Here is an 8254-nt window from a genome sequence, read left to right as displayed (position 1 = left end):
TTCTCCTCTCCCAAATTTCAAATTAATTTCTAAACTCAAGGAAACTCTTGGTCTCTGTGTTCCCTCTCTATGTGCTGTACCCTGGGGACTTTCTAAAGATGGTAATCTGGGACAATTGTCAGGCTTATCTTATTTTTTTCCCCATCTCTCAGTGATCATTACTTAATGTTTAGTGTAAGCAACTGAAGTCATACAGAATACGTTTTCAACAACAAAGGTATTATATTAGAAATCAAGAGCAATAATAGGTTTAAAAAAGTTCCAAATATTTAAAGATTAAATAACACATGCCCCCAAAAGGCATAGGTCAAAAAGGGATCATAAAGGAAAATAATCGAACTGAGGATGACCATTATGACTTGTGTTAGGTGATATCTCAATATAGCTTTGATTTGCATTTCTCTAATAATTACCCATGTTGAGCATCTTTTCATGTGCTTCTTGGCCATCTGTATGTCTTCTTTAAAGAAATGTCTATTTAGGTCTTCTGCCCATTTTTTGATTGGGTTGTTTTTTTGATATTGAGTCACATGAACTGTTTGTAGATTTAAAACAATCTACAAACAATAAATGCTGGAGAGGGTGTGGAGAAAGGGAACCCTCCTACACTGTTGGTGGGAATGTAAATTGGTACAGCCATTGTGGAGAACAGTATGGTGGTTCCTTAAAAATCTAAATACCATATGATCCAGCAATCCCACTCTGGGGCATATATCCAGAGAAAAACATGTTTCAAAGGGATACATGCATCCCAATATTCATTGCAGTACTGTTTACAATAGCCAAGACATGGAAACAACCTAAATGACCATTGACAGATGAATGGATAAGGAAGATTTAGTACATATATACAATGGAATATTAGCCATAAAAAGGAACAAAATCGTGCTGTCTGCAGAGACATGGCTGGACCTAGAGACTGTCATACAAAGTAAAGTGAGTCAGAAAGAGAAATACAAATATCATATGATAGTGCTTATATATGGAATCTAAAAAAAATGATATAAATGAACTTATTTACAAAACAGAAACAGACTCACAGAGAATAAATTTATGGTTATCGGGGGGAAGGGTGGGAGGGAAGGATAGACTGGGAGTTTGGGATTGACATGTACACACTACTATATTTAAAATATATAACCAACAAGGACCTACTGTAAGCACAGGGAACTCTGCTCAATATTCTGTAATAACCTAAATGGATAAAGAATTTGAAAAGGAATAGATATATGTATATGTATAACTGAATCACTTTACTGTACACCTGAAACTAACACAACATTGTTAAACAACTATGCTCCAACATAAAATAAAAATTAAAAAAAAATCTAACTGAATAATAGGGAATATACTGCATATCAAAATTCAGGAAAGGAATATAACTGAAAAGGGAAAATTTTAAATTCTAAATGCTTACACTACAAAACAAGAAAGACGATAATTGATCTAAGCTTCAAATTTTAGAAGGTATAAAAACTGTCAATTAAACCCAAACCAAATAAAGGAAATAATAAAATAATGGCAAAAATCAATGAACTAGAAAACACCTAACAATAGAAAAATGAACAAAGTAAAAAGTTGGGGTTTTTGAAAAGACTGATAAAATAGGTAAATTCTTGGCAGAATGATCAAGGAAAAAAGAAGAGAGCAACCTAATTACCAATGACCAATATTAAGTATGAAACCTAATTACCAATATCAAGTATGAAAGAGAGGATAACAATATACACCTAAGAGAAATTAAAAGAATAAGGAAATATTATGACCAATTTAATGTCAAAAATTGTAGTAACTTAGATGAAATAAAAAAAAACCATGAAAGGCAACCATCTTACACCATACACAAAAATTAACTCAAAATGAATTAAAGACTTGAAGATAAGACCTGAAACCATAAAAAACATAGATGAAAAGATAAGCAGTAAGCTCTTTGACATTGGTCTTAGTGATGAAATTTTGAATCTGACACCAAAACCAAAAGCAACAAAAGCAAAAATAACGAAGTGGGATTACATAAAACTTAAAAACTTCTATACAGCAAAGGAAACTACCAAGAAAATGAAAAGACAACCTACTGAATGGGAGAAAGTAATTGCAAATCATAAATTTGATAAAAGATTAATATCCAAAATATATAAAGAACTCATATAACCAAATAGCAAAAACCATCCAATCTGATTTTTAAAAAATAGGTAGAAGATCTGAGTGGACATTTTACCAAAGTAGACATACAGAGTCTAACAGACACATAAAAAGATGCTCAAGCATCTCTGATCATCAAGAAATGAAAATCAAGACCACAATGAGATATCACCTCACACATGTTAGGATGGTTATTATCCAAAACACAAGAAATGAAAAGTGTTGGTAAGGATGTGGAGAAAGAAAACCCTCATGCACTGTTGGTGAGAATGTAAATTGTTGCAACCTCTATTGAATACAGTTTTCTCAAAAAATTAAAAATAAAACTAGTATATGATCCAGCAATTCCACTTCTGGACATTTATATAAAGAAAATGAAAACACTAATTTGAAAAGAAATACGTGGTACATGACTCTTTTTGCAGCTCTATTTGCAATAGCCAGGACATAGAAGCAACCTAAATGTCCATCAACAGATGAATCAATAAAGAAGATGTGGCACATATATACAATGGAATATTACTCAACCATACAAAGAAACGAAATTGAGTTATTTGTAGTGAGGTGGATGGACCTAGAGTCTGTCATACAGAGTGAAGTAAGTCAGAAAGAGAAAAACAAATACTGTATGCTAACATATATATACGGAATTAAAATAAATGGTTATGAAGAACGTAGGGGCAGGACAGGAATAAAGACGCAGGCATAGAGAATGGACTTGAGGACACGGAGAGGGGGAAGGGTAAGCTGTGACGAAGTGAGAGAATGGCATGGACATATATACACTACCAAATGTAAAATAGATAGCTAGTGGGAAGCAGCAGCATAGCACAGGGAGATCAGCTTGGTGTTTTGTGACCACATAAAAGGGTGGGTTAAGGAGGGTGGGAGGGAGACAGAAGAAGGAGGAGATATGGGGATATATGTAAATGTATAGCTGATTCACTATGTTACAAAGCAGAAACTAACACACCACTGTAAAGCAATTATACTCCAATAAAGAAAAAAAAAGAAAAGAAATATGGACCCCCATGTTTATTGCTGCACTATTTACAGTAGCCAAGATATGGAAACAACCTAAGTGTCCACTGATGGATGAATGAATAAAGAAGTGGTGATATATATCTATATCTATATCTATATCTATATCTATATCAATACATGCAACAGAATATTATGCAGCCATAAAAAGAATGAAATCTTGCCATTTGCAATAACATGGATGGACCTTGAGGGCATTATGTTAAGTGAAATAAGTCAGAGAAGACAAATACTATGATCTCTCTTATATGTGGAATCTAAAAAAAAAACACAAAAAATAAACCCAGGCTTATAGATACATAGAATAGATTGCTGGTTGCAAGAGGTAGAGAGAGGGAGTGGGAGAAATGGGTGAACTGTTTTTTAGTTTAAATAAACTAATTAAATTAAAAATATACCGAGTATCAATACTGTCAATCTTTAGATATGGAGACCCTACTTTAGGATGTATTGACAGAAGGAAAGTTATAGAATACAGAACAATTCTTGTCCATTCCATTTCTAAAATGTTTCTAATTTATTCATCTCTCTAATGAACCCACTAGATTAACAAAAACCAGGCTCTGATTATCACTCATTAGATTGACTTCTTAACAGATTTCTTTATTTGGGCTCTTGCCCCTTTTGAGAGAGCAGTCAGAGGGATTGCTATAAAAAAAAAAAGTAAGAGGGAATACTATAATCTATTTAATGTCAAAATGTCAACAACTTAGATGAAAGAAACTAATTCCTTGAAAGATAAAATATACCAGAACCAAGCTAAGAAAAAAGAGAAAATATGAACAGTCCAATATCTAACATAGACTTTGGAATTTAAAGGAACAATCCTTCCCACAGAGAAAACCTCTAAGCCTAGATGATTTCATTGGTGAATTCTGTCAAATACTTCAGAAAGAGACAATACTAACTATGCAAACTCCTTCATAAAATAGAAAAGGAGGAAACACTAACCAAAATGTTTTATGAAATGTTTTCAAGGTAATAATTTTATAGACTAATATTCCTTATGAGCATAGATACAAAAATCTTCAACAAAATATTAACAAAGTGGCTTGAAGAATACATTAAAAAAAGAATACATCCAAACCATGTGAGACTTATACCAAGAATGTAAGGTTGATGTGACATTAAAAACCCAGTATAATTCATAACATTAAAATACAAAAGTGAAAAACATATCATTTCAAGAGATGCAGAAAAATTATTTGAGACAATTGAAAACCCATTAGATATTTCAAAAAGAAAACCTTAGCAAACTACAACCTTAATCTGGTAAACAGCATCTACGAAAAACCCCAATGGTTATCATACTTAATGGGCACATATTAAACATTTTCACCCCAACCATCCCAGAGGTCAGAAACAAATGAGCTATTCACTATCAACCCTTCTATTACCATTTTACTAGAGGTCCTAACCAGAGCAATAATGCATGAAAATGAAATAAATAGCATTAAGATTTGGCAAGAAGAATAAAAACCATCTTCATTCACAAAGAGTAGAATTATTTACATCACTTATCTTGTCACTTGCACAAGCAGTGTTAAAATTAATATGAGAAGTTCTCAATGTCAAAAAAAGATGTTAATTGTATACTAGTAATGCCTAGTTGGGCCATGACATTGAAAACAATTCCAACTTTAATAGCATCTAAAAGCATAAAATACATGATAAGTTTTACCAAAATGTATGTTAGACAGCTACACTAAGCATAAAATATTAAGACAAATTAAATAATACAAATAAACATTATTCTATTGTCATGTATTAAAAGACAATATCATGTATTAAAAGACAATATTGTTAGGATGTCAATTCTCCCTAATTTGACCTACACAGTCAATGTAACCTCAGTCATAATGCTGGAGTGTTTTTCTACAGAAATTGACAAGCTGGTAAAATTTATATGGAAATGCAAAGGCCTGAGAATAGCCAAAATAATATTGAAGAAAAACACAAATTTGACAGATATAATTACCAGATTTTAAGATAAAAAGTAATCTGGAGAGTGTGGAATTGGTTTAAGGAGAGACAAATAGATCAAGTGGATATAATAGCCAGAAACAGTTTGAAGCATTTACAGTCAATTGATTTTTAACAAAGATGCTAGTGTAATTCAATGTGGGAAAGTAAAGTCTCTTTTTAAAAAAATTTTTTAAATTTAATTTAATTAATTTTTTTATACAGCAGGTTATTAGTCATCAACTTTATACACATCAGTGTATACATGTCAATCCCAATTGCCCAATTCATCACACCACCACAAACCCTCCCACCACCACTTTCCCCCCTTGGTGTCCATACGTTTGTTCTCTACATCTGTGTCTCAGCTTCTGCCCTGAAAACCAGTTCATCTATACCATTTTTCTAGGTTCCACATATATGCATTAATATATGATATTTGTTTTTCTCTTTCTGACTTATTTCACTCTGTATGACAGTCTCCAAATCCATCCACGACTCCACAAATGACCCAATTTCTTTCCTTCTTATAGCGGAGTAATATTCCATTGTATATATGTACCACATCTTCTTTATCCATTCATTTGTAGATGGGCATTTAGGTTGCTTCCATGACTTCGCTATTGTAAATAGTGCTGCAATGAACATTGGGGTGCATATGCCTTTTTGAATTATGGTATTCTCTGGGTATATGCCCAGTAGAGGAATTGCTGGATCATATGGTAATTCTGTTTTCAGTTTTTTAAGGAACCTCCATACTGTTCTCCATAGTGGCTGTATCAATTTACATTCCCACCAACAGTGCAAGACAGTTCCCTTTTCTTCACACCCTCTCCATCATTTGTTGTTTGTAGATTTTTTGATGATGCCCATTCTAACTGGTGTGAGGTGATACCTCATTGTAGTTTTGATTTACATTTCTCTAATAATTAGTGATGTTGAGCAGCTTTTCATGTGCTTCCTGGCCATCTGTATGTCTTCTTTGGAGAAATGTCTATTTAGGTCTTCTGCCCATTTTTGGATTGGGTTGTTTTTTTAATGTTTATCTGCATGAGCTGTTTATATATTTTGGAGATTAATCCTTTGTTGTTTCATTTGCAAATATTTTCTCCCATTCTGAGGGTTGTCTTTTCGTCTTGTTTATGGTTTCCTTTGCTGTGCAAAAGCTTTGAAGTTTCATTAGGTCCCATTTGTTTATTTTTGTTTTTATTTCCATTACTCTATAAGGTGGATCAGAAGAGATCTTGCTGTGATTTATGTCAAAGAGTGTTCTTCCTATGTTTTCCTCTAAGAGTTTTATAGTGTCCGAATCCATTTTGGGTTTATTTTTGTGTATGGTGTTAGGGAGCGTTCTAATTTCATTCTTTTACATGTAGCTGTCCAGTTTTCCCAGCACCACTTATTGAAGAGACTTTTTGTCCATTGTATATCCTTGCTTCCTTTGTCATAGATTAGTTGACCATAGATGCGTGGATTTATCTCTGGGCTTTCTGTCTTGTTCCACTGATCTATGTTTCTGTTTTTGTGCCAGTACCATATTGTCTTGATTACTGTAGCTTTGTATTATTGTCTGAAGTCAGGGAGTCTGATTCCTCCAGCTCCGTTTTTTTCCCTCAAGACTGCTTTGGCTATTCAGGGTCTTTTGTGTCTCCATAAAAATGTTAAGATTTTTTGTTCTAGTTCCGTAAAAAATGCCATTGGTAATTTGATAGGGATTGCATTGAATCTGTAGATTGCTTTGAGTAGTATAGTTATTTTCACAATATTGATTCTTCCGATCAAAGAACATGGTATATCTCTCCACCTGTTGGTATCATCTTGAATTTCTTTCATCAGTTTCTTACAGTTTTCTGCATACAGGTCTTAGATCTCCCTAGGTAGGTTTATTCCTAGGTATTTTATTCTTTTGTTGTAATGGTAAGTGGGAGTGTTTCCTTAATTTCTCTTCCTGATTTTTCATCATTAGTGCATAGGAATGCAAGAGATTTCTGTGCATTAATTTGTATCCTGCAAATCTACCAAATTCATTGATTACCTCTAGTGGTTTTCTGGTGGCATTTTTATGATTCTCTATGTATACTATCATGTCACCTGCAAACAGTGACAGTTTTTTCTTCTTTTCCAATTTGTATTACATTTATTTCTTTTTCTTCTCTGATTGCCATGGCTAGGACTTCCAAAACTATGTTGAATAATAGTGGTGAGAGTGGACCAACTTGCCTTGTTCCTGATCTTAGAGGAAATGCTTTCAGTTTTTCACCATTGAGAATGATGTTTGCTGTGGGTTTGTCATATATGACCTTTATTATGTTGAGGTAGGTTCCCTCTATGCTCACTATCTGGAGAGTTTTTTATCATAAACTGGTGTTGAATTTTGTCAAAAGCTTTTTCTGCATCTATTGAAATGATCATATGGTTTTTATTCTTCAGTTTGCTAATATGGTGTATCATATTGATTGATTTGCATAGATTGAAGAATCCTTATATCCCTGGGATAAATCCCACTTGATCATGGGTGTATGATCCTTTTAATGTGTTTTTGGATTCTGTTTGCTAGTATTTTGTTGAGGATTTTTGCATCTATATTCATCAGTGATATTAGTCTGTAATATTCTTTTTTTGTAGTATCTTTGTGTGTTTTTTGTCTCAGGGTGATGGTGGCCTCATAGAATGAGTTTGGGTGTGTTCCTTTCTCTGCAATTTTTTGGAAGAGTTTGAGAAGGATGGGTGTTAGCTCTTCTCTAAATGTTTGATAGAATTCACCTGTGAATCTGTCTAGTCCTGGACTTTTGATTGGTAGATTTTTAATCACAGTTTCAATTTCATTACTTTTGATTGGTCTGTTCATATTTTCTATTTCTTCCTGTTTCAGTCTTGGAAAGTTATACCTTTATAAGTATTTGTCCATTTCTTCCAGGTTGTCCATTTTATTGGCATAGAGTTGCTTGTAGTAGTCTCCTAGGATGCTTTGTATTTCTGTTGTGTCTGTTGTAACTTCTCCTTTTTCATGTCTAATTTTATTGATTTGAGTCCTCTCCCACTTTTTCTTGAAAGGTTTTTTCTTGGCGAAAGGTTTATCAATTTTGTTTACCTTCTCAAAGAACCAGCT

This window comes from Pseudorca crassidens, chromosome 4 (genome assembly GCF_039906515.1).
Source record: "Pseudorca crassidens isolate mPseCra1 chromosome 4, mPseCra1.hap1, whole genome shotgun sequence".
Classification (NCBI taxonomy): domain Eukaryota; kingdom Metazoa; phylum Chordata; class Mammalia; order Artiodactyla; family Delphinidae; genus Pseudorca; species Pseudorca crassidens.
The sequence above is the reverse complement of the archived record's forward strand: the minus strand, read 5'-3'. Positions refer to the sequence as shown.